This window comes from Artibeus jamaicensis, unplaced genomic scaffold (assembly GCF_021234435.1).
Source record: "Artibeus jamaicensis isolate MK-2021 breed Jamaican fruit bat unplaced genomic scaffold, CSHL_Jam_final scaffold_614, whole genome shotgun sequence".
Lineage (NCBI taxonomy): Eukaryota > Metazoa > Chordata > Mammalia > Chiroptera > Phyllostomidae > Artibeus > Artibeus jamaicensis.
In genome coordinates, this window is record NW_026522050.1 from 2,565,181 (window position 1) to 2,579,546 (window position 14,366).

Here is a 14,366-nt window from a genome sequence, read left to right on the forward strand (position 1 = left end):
CAGAATATGTGCATTGCCACAAAAAAGAAACACCAGCCCCTGCTCCTGTAGCTCAGTGCATTGAGCGTGGGCTGAGAACCAAAGGGTTGCCGGTTTGATTCCCAGTCAGAGCACGTGGCTGGGTTGCTGGCCAGGTCCCCAGTGGGATCCACGTGAGAGGCAACCACACATTGATGTTTCTCTCCCTCTTTCTTCCTCTGTTCCCCTCTTTAAAAATAAATGAATAAAATCTTTTTTAAAAAAGAAATTAAGTCTTTAAAAAACCCACACCATTGGCATGAACATTCCATCCCACTCATCTCCACCCTCACCTCCGGCGGGTGATGGTGCATGTCTCTGCCTGTGTGCACTTGTCTTCCCTTAAAGGACACAAGTCTCCTTAGAACCTTTCCAGTGATTTTGATTTGGCATTGGCCTTCCTCTTGGAAAACGCGCAGTGAATACTCTGTCCCAGGTTCTCACTCTATTTTCTCTCTGCATTTCCACGGGGAGTTTTCTGTTCACCAATTTTCGGGCACACTGACTGTCAGCCACGTCTGGAGGCATTCGTGTCTGTTGGAGAGGTTCTCATTTCTAGCATTTCCACTTGGTCCCTTTGTAGTGTTTCCACTTCTCTGCTTATATTACTTTCTGTTCTAGCATATTGTCCACTTTCCCTAGTAAGGCCCTTTGCACATTAATCACGGCTACTTTAAATTCCCGGTCTGATCATCCAGACTCCATGACACGTCTGAGGCTGCCTCTAATGTTTGCTTTGCCTCTGGGGCATTGGGTAATCGGACTGAGGTGCCCAGGTGTTGAGCGTGCGGTTTAATGTTTATCTAGTTAGAAGATAGGCCGGGTCGAATGTTTCCCGTATCTGTCTGTACGTGTCAGAGGATTCAGTTTCCTCTTGTGCACTTTTTTACTGCTCCTCTATTCTCTTGGATCTTCTTATGTAAAATCTCTGGAGACTCCTTGTATGGAACCTGTGGCCTGCAGCTCTCTGTCCCTTGTCATTTACTATAATTGTCCCAGAGCCCTGTTGATGTGATGGTTGGGTCCTGGGAAAGAAAAACCTTCTATAATATTATAAATAATTTTTTTCTTTGTGGTAGGCCAGAGTCCCTGTACTGTGATCTTCAGATGAGGTTTATTTTCTCTGTCTGTCTGTCTCTCTTCTTTCATGTGAGACAGAAAAGCTAGAGGGGATGCCCTTTCTCCATGTCCAGTAAGACTTCAGTAACGTATTTCTCTTGAGGCCTGGCCTTCCTCACAGAGAAGAGAGCCAAGAGCAGATATTCTAGCTCTGGATATATTTCAAAATCATTAGATTTGCTTCTCTGTCTGTTGAAGCAAGAACACGTTTTTCTTTGACCTCCACAGCAAGAACCTGGTGGGGCTCCACAAATGTGTGGGGGCCTCGCTCCCCCAGAGCTTTTAATCCACAAACTAGACACCACTGAGCCTCTGGGAATTCTGTAATGACAGTCAAAGTGATCCTCCCAGCACTGGCTCCAGCAGCAAGCTTCTGCTCCCAGGAAACTGAGGCAGTGGGTGCCCTTGACCTCGATTCTTCGGTGGAACTAAGAATTGTTGTTTCTCAGTTCACGTAGTTTTTCTTTCTTTGTGCGAGGACACAAACATCTTCCACGCTCTTTACGAGTTAGAGCAGAAACCTCAAGTCTGTCCTTCTAATTTTGCTAGCCTGAGGTCCCGGGTGTGGTGAAGAGCCAACACGTATAAAGTTCAGAGTAGACAGCTGCTATGTATTCTGGTCAATAAAACAAATAGTAGATCTGGCAATTTTGCTGTTTATCTGGAGTAAATGCTATTGATTGGTCGGTGGCATTAAAATAGCCCTGGCTTTATTTGCACTACTTAGACCAAACATTTCTACAAAGAAAAAGAATTTACTGGAGCAATAAATATTTACAAAGAAGCTTTTACATATGATTTACATCTGTACTGTATGTACTTGAGATGCCAAACACATAATTCATGAATCGGTAATGTTAGATTATTCATTATTGCCTCTAAAAACATCTCATACAATATAAGCTGTCAGATGCTTGTAATAGCATTTATATGGAAGTTATATACAGAAATAATCTAGTTTTTTTGTGTGCAAGTACATAATTTAAAGACATTTAATAGATGATTGAGAAAATAATCTCAGCCACTAGAAACTGATATATAGTATCAGTTTGTAGAACTTTAAATGCTTGTTTTTAAGAACTCATCCAGAATACATATCATTCTCCACAAAGAAAACTAGAAAAATTCTGAATGGTCATAACGGATCATACCGCATAACTTAGAATGAGACTACATTACTTATTCGAAGTTCTCCCCTGCTTTTCTCACTCCTTTGGCACCACTAATCTGTGCACTAGGGATTATGTTCTGTTCAGCTGCATTTATGGGACAAGATGTCATTGCTAGCAGTGGCCCCAATTTCCCTTAATTGGTGACAGCACTTGACTTTGAGCAACCGTCATATTTTTGAAAGGGCAAGAGTTTGTTGAGCAAAATGTTTTGGGGTATAGTTTTTTCCTTCCTTGCTTACCAATGACCAGTCACAACATCTACAAAAGGCTTCAGTCTCTATGTGGGACGGTCTTTCATCTCAACTACCTGCACCGTAGTCAGAGGTTCTTCCGTCCACGTCATTTCTAATCTGATTGGAAGAAGTAGAAAAGTTATAGAAAGTCGTTTCTGTTTTTTCCATTGGATTCTGCTTTTTGAGCAAGTAGAAGGGTGAGCATAGGCAAAATAATTCTTAGTTCCGGATACAGGGCCCTGGGTAGGCAGTTATGTGAGAAATAGTGCCTGTTAGCCTGTAAAAGGAGCTGGAGGAGGGGTGGGGGCGGTGATCGGGGGATAAATGGTGATGGGAGGAGACTTGACTTGGGGTGGTGAACACACAATACAGTGTACTGATGTTGTGTTGTGGAATTGTGCACACCTGAAACCTGTATAGTTTTATTAACCAGTGTCACCCCAATAAATTCAATAAAAAGAAAATAAACAACCTATAAAAGGTGGGGCATTCTAAGTTACCTGTGATTAAGACTGTAACAGCTAAACTACAAGAGGTTATGTTGTCCACAGCGTGGACCTTTTGGACATTTGACAGAAGACAACCTGGAGGTTATTGGTGGACAGGCATGTTTAACTGGAAAGCTGTCACTGCATTCAAATGCTGAAAATATATTTTAAAAAGTGCATTAAGTTCAGAGAAATACGGAGCTTAAGTTTTCTGTCTAGACAGACATTGTGGACAGAGGAGTTGGCAGCTGAGGATTCTAAATCGAATTCTTTGAATATCATTTTCACGGTAAGATGTACTTATGACATGCATTTTCTAACAGTAATTTAAAAACCACCAAGTCTATGAGATTATACTCTTGGGTTTTGAGGAAATAGCCATATCGGATAGCCAGTATAACCTAATTACACTGGTGAGATTTAAGACAGAGAAGTTGACAAACTTCTAGACAAAGAACATTAAATCGTTTGTCAAAAGAGTTATTGGACACTGGTCCCAAGATGGAATGTATAATGTGGTATTGTGATCTTATGGAACAAGTTTGGGGATGGGATTAAAATTTCTTCAAGACCAAGAAAGGTCATTTTAAAAAATATTTTATTTATTTATTTTTAGAGAGAAGAGAAGGGAGAAAGAGAGGGAGAGAAACATCAGTGTGTGGCTGCCTCCCACATGCACCCCACTGGGGACCCAGCCCACAACTCAGGCATATGTCCTGGCTGGGAATCGAACAGGCAACCCTTTGGTTCACAGGCAGCACTCAATCCACTGAGCCATACCAACCAGGGCTATAAATCTTTATTAAATCAACATGAATAAATATTTTAATAGAAAAATAAGCAAAGGTAAAAACAATTTCAGGACAAACTTCACACTACTAATAAATTTATGAATATCTGTACAAACTCACTAGAAGTCATAGACATACAAACTAAAAGGAAATATCAACCTTCATTTGCTACAAGATTTTTAAAAAATTTTAATATTAAATCTCAATTTTAGTGAGTGTGCAAGAAAATAAAAACTAAAACAGTGACACTGGAAACATAAAATACATCATAGATCATGCCACAGTTTAACATCGGTGTCAAGAGCTTCACAACAACCTTTCACGGAGTTAACTGTTCATTCAACACAACTAAGCTTCTCTAGTCATAGCGCCAGGCACGCCCACCATAAATATAAAATGAAGAAAAAGAGCATAAACAGACGCATCCTGAATGAATCTTACTTCATAGAGATTCATTTTCGCACCTCTACATAAAAATGCTATCACATTTTTATTCCAACAGGTCAAAGTAATTTTAACTTAAGTAAACATTTCCTTCTAGTCAGCAGGAAATTGCACGTCAGTAAATTTTGGGGAGGGGGGCTTGTTCCCATAAACTCTTCACCCCAGAACTGCTTAGATTCCATGGGCATGGGCAGAGCCAGAGAGATAAGGTGGGAAAAATAAAGGCTGCCACCTGGGCTCAGTCCTCTGTGCAGAGAGATCACCACATCACACTGGGGCTGTGCACACTCAAGGGCTGGAACTCTTCCATCCATGGCCACAGTGAAGTCCTGAAGTCCAGGGTTCCCGTACTGGTCACCCAGCTGCCCACACACAGCCACTCTGCGAGGGGTGTGCTGCTTCCCCAGGATGCTACCAGCTCATGCCTGGGTCTGCCTGCTCCTTGTTCCCCCAGACCCTTCCCCACCCTCACCCCTTCCCAACCACTCAGCTTCTGTCCACAAACCCTGTTCTCTCGTCACCTTTCTCAGACCTTCCAGGTGTCTTGTGGAATTTAGTTTTGGAATCAAAAGTCACCCAGCCGTACAAGCTTTTTCTGCTTCCTCTACAAGATGTCTTCCAAGAGATGAGGAGGCATAGAATGGGTGTCCTGGAGGCATGTGGTAAAGAGACAGGAGAAATTTCAGGAAAACCATTCATTCTGAATGTCATAGGTTGATACAGTCACATTCTTCCTCCTATTGAAATATTTACTGCCCCATCAAGAGGAAGAACAGGGAGTGTCCATTTCTGTTCATCACCCAGAGGGCTGGTGGCCAATCCACAAATGATGGGGGACCCCACCTGCAGAACTCCCCCAGTTGTCATGGATGAGAATAAAAATGCCCAACTCATGATTTGCTTGGGGAGGAAAGGTGACCAGTCCCTGGAAGGACAAAGGTCCTGAACACCTTTTTCCCTGAAGGCGTTTTATTGAGTTCAGTTCACACAGAGATATACAGTATGCTTCTAAAGCTCATCCACCAGTGCTCAAAATGCTACTGACCTCATTTCCAGGTAATAGTTGAAGAAACACAAGGATTGTCTCTGGTCAGGGTTGGCTTTAACTAAGTGGCTGTTTCATAGCAGCAGGGCAAAGCAAACCTCAAAGGAAACAATGTATATTCTTTCTCTGGCCATATTTGCCCCAGGGAGTCATCTGATCCAGTACAAGGTCACAGCTGCCTCTTGGCATAGTTCCCAGGCTGGGTCAGACAGAGAGAACAAAGCAGCCAAGAGACTAGGAGACTTTTGCAGAAAGAAAGAGGACTCGGGCTCTGACAAAGCCAAGGAGTGAGGGTCTTTCTGCCCCTTCTCTGAAGACCCGTAAGTCCTTCACTGATGGCCCTTCACAACAGTGCCTGTCTTAGGTTGTCCCTCCTCCTTTGAGGACAGAGAATTTACCCATCATCGGCTACCCAGTTATCCATCCACGCCAAGCAGGGGGAAGTGAGGGAGGCAGGGGCTGCACTCCCACCAGAAGGTAATGTTCTGTCTCCTTAGTGGCTCATGTTCCCAAGGCCTTTTCACTAAGTTCTAGGCATGGGACAAAAGGCTACAGTCCCTGAAACCAGGCGGGATGGCTCCCAACACACAAAACCTGGTATTTCATGGCAGGGTGTCCCACAGGTTTGTACAGGATTGTCCTATTACATCCAGTTCAACAGCTGTGCCATGCTGAATGGTGCAGGGAATAAAAAAGAGTGAGCTACCACTTGACATCTCTCAGATGGCTATGATGAAACAAGAGAGAGGAATTATTGGTAAGGACGTGGAGAAACTGTAACCCTGGCACAGTGCTGGTAGGAATACAAAATGGTGCATTTACTTTGGAAAATATTTTGGCAGTTACTCATAGATTTCCACACATCACAGCAATCCACTCCTATCCATATCCCCAAAATAATTGAAAACAGGGACTCAAACAGTATCCTGAACACAAAAGCTCATGGCAGCATTATTCACAATAGCCAAAGAGCAGAAACAACCCAAGTAGCCATCAACAGGTAAATGAATAAACAAACTGTGCTATATACATACAATTTGATATTATTCATCCAAAAGAAGAATGAAATTCTGATGTATGCTACAACATTAAGGAGCCTTGACAATTTTATGCAAAGAGGAAAAAGCCCGACACAAAAAGACAAATAGTATATGACTCCACTTACATGAAATATCTAGAATAAGCAAACTCAGAGAGGCAGGAAGCAGATCAGTCGCTGTCTGGAGATGGTAGGATCAGGGAATGAAGAGTTATTGCTTAGTGGGTCCAGAGTCTGTGTTTGGAGCAATGAAAGAGTTTTGGAAATCAGTCATGTTAATAATTGTACAACACTGTGAATGCAGTTCATGCCACCGAGTTGCACACTGAAAATGGTCAGAATTGCAAGTTTGTTATATGTATTTTGTCCCCCTAAAGCAAGGATGTTTTGTGAAGAAGCGTGGTAATCAAAAGTATGGAAACTCTGCTGTGGTGAGAATGGTGGCCAGGGAGCGGCAGACACGCTCTCCTAGTACCTGGTTAATACTTTTTCTGGTGGTCATTTTGTAATGGGATCATCAGCGGTTTTTCATATACACTGGTAGTTTACAATATTTTTCAAATAGATTTTTATAAAAGAAAAAAAAAGCCCTGGCTGGTGTGGCTCAGTGGATTGAGCACTAGCCTGAGAACCAAAGGGTCGCCAGTTCGATTCCCAGTCTAGGGTACATGTCTGGGTAGCAGGCCAGGTCCCCAGTGGGGGGTGCATGAGAGGCAACCACACAGTGATGTTTCTCTCCCTCTCTTTCTCGCTCCCTTCCCCTCTCAAAAAAAAAATAGATAAATAAAATCTTTAAAAATATATAAAAGAAAAACAGAAGTCTGATAACTAAGGCTGACATTTCAAATCAATGAGAAAATCTTAGAAATTAGGCCAATTCTCTGTCCTAATTGTTGTACTTGAGCTTCTCCCTGCACTGAGCAGAGCCCCTAGAAAGGAAGGCTGGGCAACAGTCTCCTGAGAGAAGTTTCTGTATGTGGTTTGTAATGATCACAGCATTTACAGTATGATTCTATTTATCATCTGGAAAGAATTCCTTGGAAGCTAGTCACAGGTGCTCTGCATCACTAATCATCAGGAAAATACAAATCAAAATCACCATGAGGTACCATCAGACCTTTTGGAATGGCTATTTCCAAAAAGACAAAAATATAATAAATGCTGGAGAAGATGCGAAGAAAAGGGACCCTTGGACACGTCTGGTGGGGATGGAAATTGGTGCAGCCACTATGGAAAACAGTATGTAGGTACCTCAAAAAATCAAAAACAGAACTACTGAGTGATCTTTCCTCTTTTTAATTAACAAAATAGTTTTCAAGTGTTTGTCTTTTTGATTTGTTTATCCTTTTTTTTTTAAAGATGGAAGGGAGAGAGAAAGAGAGGGGGAGAAACATCAATGTGTGTTTGCTTTTCATGCACCCCCTCCTGGGGACCCAGACCTCAAACCAGGCATGTGCCCTGACTGGGAATTGAACCAGCAACCCTTTGGTTTGCAGGCTGGTGCTCAATCCACTGAGCCACACCAGCCAGGGCTAATTTGTTTATCCTTAATCACACATTGTTGATTTTATGCTCATCTCTACTTGACTAATGGTCAAGTATAGAAAGCACTGGAGAAATTGATGTTGAAATACAAGCTAAAAAGGAGGGTGTTATATAATGATAGTGATTTGGCAAATTCATTTCAAGATGATTTTAGCTAGATCTTCATTGAAATTATCTAAACAAAATTCTTACATATCCAGATGTCCCAAGGATTCTGAAAACCAGTGCTAAGAAAGAAAAACAAATATGATTACATCTAGTTTGCATTTCCATTCATTGAGAATTAATTCCATCCGCTCCTGCAATGAAAAGAAAACAGCTTTTTAAAAATATATATTTATATTGATTATGCTATTACAGTTGCTCCAGCTTTCCCCCTCTGCCTGGTACCCCCATTCCCTCCAGCATTCCCCTCATTAGTTCATGTCCATGGGTTGTGCATATGTTTGGCTTCTCCGTTTCCTATAATATCCGTTACAACCCCCTATTTATTTTGTACCTACCAAGTGTGCTTCTTAATCCCTGACCTTTTCCCATCCCAGCCAATAACCCAAATGATCTCCATATCTATGATTCTGTTCCTGTTCTGGTTGTTTGCTTAGTTTTTTTTTAGATTCAGTTGTTGATAGTTTTGAATTTGTTGTCATTTTAATGTTCATAGTTTTGATCTTTTTCTATTTCTTAAATAAGTCCCTTTAACATTTCCTATAATAATGGCTTGGTGGTGATGAACTCCTTTAGCTTTACCTTGCCTGGGAAGCACTTTATCTGCCCCTCCATTCTAAATAATAGCTTTGCTGCATGGAGTCATCTAGGTTGCAGGTCCTTGCCTTTCATCACTTTGAATATTTCTTGCCAGTCCCTTCTTGTCTGCAAAGGTTCTTTGGAGAAATTAGCTGACGGTCTTACAGAAACTCCTTTGTAGGTAACTCTCTGCTTTCCTCTTGCTGTTTTTAAGATTCTCTCTTTATCTTTAACCTTTCGTGTTTTAATTATAATATATGTAGTCCTCTTTGGTTCCAACTTGTTTGGGACTCTCTGTGCTTCCTGTACTTGTATGCATATTTCTCATGCCAAATTAGAGAAGTTTTCTTTCATTATTTTTTCAAATAAGTCCTCAATTTCTTACTCTTCCTCTTCTCCCTCTGGCATCCCTGTGATTCAGATGTTGGTACATTTGGAGATGTCCCAGAGGCTCCTTATACTACCATGGTTTTTTTTGTTTGTTTGTTCTTGCCATTTTGGGTGAATGCTTATTTCACCCTTCTGTTCCAACTTGGTAATTTGAATCCCAGCCTCATCCTCTCCACTGTTGGTTCTATGCAGATTTTTGTTTATTTCACTTAGTATGATCTTCATTTCTTCCTGAGTCGTTTCTATGTTGCTGTCATACTCATTGAGTTCTGTGAGCAGCCTGATCACCAGCTTTTGAACTCTGCATCTGATGGGTTGGCTATTTTTCTTTCACTTAGGTTCTTTGTCTGGAGTTTTATTCTGATCTTTCATTTGGACCATATTTCTTTGTCTCCTCAATTTGGCAGCCTCCCTGTGTTTGTTTCTGTGTGTTAGGTGGACCTGATTCTTTGACTCCCTGTCTTGGTAGCATGGCCTGTTGTAGAAAAGGCACCTGTAAATTGTTAGGACGGAGCCTTAGGTAGTGACCAGGGTGGGGCAACCAGCTTCACTGCTTGGTGGCTCTGTGCAGTGGAGGGCAGGGGCTCGGAGAGGGGACAATGCTTCTGCCTGGCTTCTGGAGGTTTGCCTGGCACTCACACTGTTTCCAGTCACTTCACTTACTCCCCATTTACTACTGTTGTCCTTCTGGCTGTTGCCCTGCTGCTGAATTCCAAAATGGCTGGGTCTGCATAGGATCTGGCAGGTGCTTTAAGTGGAGTCTTCTGAAAATCCGGCAGCTTCTTCTGCCACCCCAACCCCCACTGATTTTTACAGTCAGAAATTATGGGGATTTACCTTCCTGGCGCTGGAACCCTGAGCTGTGCGCTCTGGCCTGGGACTGGAATTCCTCACTCTCAAGGGGTCCCTCCCAACTTTCATCCACCACACATGACTGTGGGACTCCAGTTCCGCCACCACCACCGCCACCTCTCCCCACCACACCGTGTCTCCTGGCCTCTCTGCCCGTCTCCGCATCTCTACTCTTCCTACCTGTCCGAATGAATGTGGCTTCTTTAAATCCTTGGTTGTCGGGCTTCCATACGGCTTGATTTTCTGAGGGTTCTGGGTGTTATTAGTTTTGAGGTCTAGTTGTAATTCTTTCTGTGGCCCCACAAGGAGGCAAAGCATGTTTACCTACGTTTTCATCTTGACCAGAAGTCGGAAGTACCTTCTTGAAGCTTTCTTTATTCTAATAACTTAAAGACAATTTTTTAAACTATTAATATTTGACAGGTGATTTTTCTAATGTCAAAATGCAAATATTCCAGGCATCATTTTGGAAAGTTTTATGCCTAGTTTGGGTGCCATAAAACCTATTTAAATAATGATACAAAATAAAAATAATTATAAATAATATATATTATACCCCCAGACTGTTTTTCAGTTTACTTATTGAAAAAAAATGCATTTTCTCTCACACACACATATCTGGAAGAAAGCAAAGGACTCCAATGTGTCAGAGCAATTCACAGGAAAAAGGCCACATCCCTATTTGATGGGAGATGCCTGGCCTACACTATACTTTAAAAGAGCAAAAAACCTTTATTAAATCTCCTGGACTTAAGAATTTCTTGTTAGAACTGCTCAACTAGACTAACCTGATAGAGTTTTCCTTCTTCATTTGTTGTTGTTGTTCAGTCATATTTTTATTTTTAGGCCACTAATAAAATGGCAAACCATAAAATAAAGAGAATACAGTGTATAAAACAAGATTTTATTTTTAAAAGGCAAAGTTTTACTGCCAGTGAATAATAGTGTTTTCTCTCTTTTAATATCTTTTTTATTAAATTCATTGGATTGACACTGGTTAATAAGATTACATAGGTTTCACACCAATCCAAAAGAACATATGCACCCCAATGTTCATAGCAGCACAATTTACAATAGGTGCTGGAAGCAACGTAAGTGCCCATCAGTAAACTAATGAATCAAAAACCTGTGGTACGGTTACACAATGGAATTCTATGCAGCAGAAAGAAAGAAGGAGCTCCTACCCTTTGGGACAGCATGGATGGAACTGGAGAGTATTATACTAAGTGAAATAAGCCAGGTGGTGAAAGACAAATACCACATGATCTCGCCTTTAACTAGTGAGAATCTAATCAATAAAACAAACAAGGAAGCAAAATATAACCAGAGACATTGAAAGTAAGAACAATCTGACAGAAACCAGAGGGGAGGTGGAAGGTGATAACGGGGCAAAAGGGGAAGGGTTTTCAGGAACAACTATAAAGGACGCGTGAGCAAAACCAAAGGCGGGTGGAAGCAGGGGAGGGAGGTGGGGATGGCTGGAGGTGGGGGAAAGGCGGGCAACTGTAATTGAACAACAATAACATAATTTTAAAAAATTAAACATTAAAAAAGATTATATAGCCCTGGCTGGTGTAGCTCAGTGGATTGAGCTCAGTCTTCGAACCAAATAGTCGCTGGTTCGATTCCCAGTCAGGGCACATGCCTGAGTTGCAGGCCAGGTCCCCAGTGGGGGCCATGTGAGAGGCAACCACACACTGATGTTACTCTCCCTCTCTTTCTCCCTCTCTTCCTCTGTCTCTAAATACATAAATAAAATCTTTTTTTAAAGATTATATAGGTTTCAAGTGTACATTTCTACGATACATGATTGGTATATTGCACTGCATGCCCCCCACTCAAAATCAAATCATCTTCTGTCACCATTTACTTGGCCCCCTTTGTGCCCCCCAACTCCCTGACCGCTGGTAACCACCACACTGTTGTCTGGGTCTGAGTTATTGTTTTATATCACACGTGAGTGAGATCCTATGGTTCTTAGCTTTTTCTGACTGACATTTCACTGAGCATGATATTCTCCAGGTCCATCTGGAAAGAAATAACAAGTGAAACTTGAAAGTATTTTGCAAAGAATAATTATGAAAACAGACCATATCAGAATGTGTAGGATGCTGCTAATTCATAATTGCTTACATTATAAAAGAGAAAAGTTTTAAAATCAATTATCTAAGCTATCACCTTAAGAAACTAGAATAAAAATAATAAATTAAAACCAAAGTAAGGAGAAGAAAAGAAGCAATGAGTAAAAACCAATGAAATAAAGAATAGTTCATTGAAAACTATAAGACATTGATGAAGAAAATTGGAAAAGACACAAATAAATGGAAAAATATCCCATGCTCATGGATGAAAACAATTAATATTGTTAAAATGTTCATACTACCCAAAGCAATCTACAGATTAAATGCAATTCCTATCAAAATTCCAATGGCATTTTTTCACAGAACTAGAACCACAAAAGTCCCTAAATAACCAAAGCAATTTTGAAAAAGAAGATTAAGCTGAGGCATCATGATCCCTGACTTCAAACTATATTACAAAGCTATAGCAATCAAAACAGTAAGGTATTGGCATAAAAACTGACACACGATCTGTAGAAGGGAATAGAGCCCAGAATGAACCCACACATAAACGATCGATTGATTTGCCACAGAGGAATCAAAAATATACTACAAGATTAAGACAGCGTCTTCAATAAATAGTTTGGGGAAAACTAGACAGCTACTTTCTTACACCATACACAATTAGTGTTTCAGGCTGTCAGTAATTAATCACATTTTTTTCCACCTGTGTACGCGGAGAAGGGAGTAAACCAAATAACCTGGAAAGGGTAGGAAGTGTATGAAGGACCAATCAGCACCGATGGTAAATCGGGAAAATGAGAGTTTCAACGGAGAGCCAGACAGGTGGCCACGTGACATGGCCAGTTACAAGGCATGGAGGCTGGCACTGTGTCCCAAAGTGATGAGTTAACCAAAGGTCAAAAGAAGGGCACTGACCCCTCAAGGTTTCATCATTTCATTTCCTAGGAAAGGAGACTCCCACCAGCCCTGCTCTGGGCAGTGAGACGTCCCTAAACCAACAGAAGTTTTGAGTCATGCTAACAGATCGGCTGGGCACAAACCCAGTGGCAGGGCACCTGCCAAAGAGGCTCTAAAGGAACATCCCTGCAGGGGGGTCCAGGGTGCAGAATCCAAAAATCCACTTGGCACAACAAGATGAGTCCAACCACAGACGAAGAAGGGAGCTGAGGCTTTACCGCCAGTGGCTCGGATCTGAATCAGCTCGGAAGTCCCTTCCCACCCCCGGGACCGGACACGGGTCTGTTCACGACCCAGGCTGCTTAACCTCAGCTGGTTTGAGGGTTCGCGATCGCACCTGCCCATTGACCTCCAATTCTGTTTTCCCTTCTTCCGTAACTACAGAATTGTGGCCACCCAGAGGAAAGACCACCTTCCACGTAGTTCCACGGCCTCTCTTCAGAAAGGTGTGGTCGTGCAAATCCTCGAGTTTTTCCTGGAAGACAGGTGTGAGCAGAGCAATGGGAATAGCCTCTGGGTTGTGGTTTTCAAGGAAAGAGACGCTCCCTTTCCTCCGAGCCTAGTCAGCCTACCTCAGAAAAAAAGCCACTTGCTTTGGCTCGCTCCTCCGTCATCCCTGAGATGTCGCCTTCATCATCACTGTCCAAAACAGTCCATTCCCCGCGCCCCTCTTCTCCCCTGGAAGGAAGGAGATGCGAACGCGGAAGCTGCCTTCAGATCCCAAACTCTTAACGCCGTGCTCTCCTGCCCCCTCGTGGGCAGGTCTGGTACTGGACAGAGTCGCTGAGGACCTGCATCGACAGCACACCAGGCGCAGGGTCGAAGGAACAGGAACAATGAGGGGGGGGGGGGGGGGGGGCGCGAACCGGCACCGTGGAACCTAGAAGGAGGGAGCGCTCCTGACCGCTTTCTCCACCATCTGGCCCAGGACGCTCACCTCTTCTTCTTCTAAGTACTGAACAGCTCGAACTTCCTTTTCTGTTTTATTTATCTTTTTTATTATTTTCATTTTTACATATTTATTGATTTAATTTTTTAACTTTCCTGTTTTTATTGTTTTACTTTTAAGTATGCTTTATTGATTATGCTATTACAGTTGTCCCAGTTTTTCTCCTTTGTCTCCCTCCGCCAGGTACCCCCTTTCCCTCCAGGGACCCCCCCTTAGTTCATTCCTGTGTATGGTGTCATCCCATGGGGAACCTACTCACAGAGTGCCAGGCGAGGTTCTTCAGGACCCAGGAGAAAAGGGAGGGACTGGGAGGCTGTGTGGGGAGAAGGGAAGAGGCCAAATCACCTGGTGAGTGAATGGGTGTTTATTGAATGCCTACTGCCAACCACTACGAAGCCCTCTGTCTGCATTTATCCAATTTCTACACGAATCTTCACCCCCTCCTCCTCCTCCTCATTCTCCTCCATCTCCATTTTGGGGCCACTTCATAATGAAA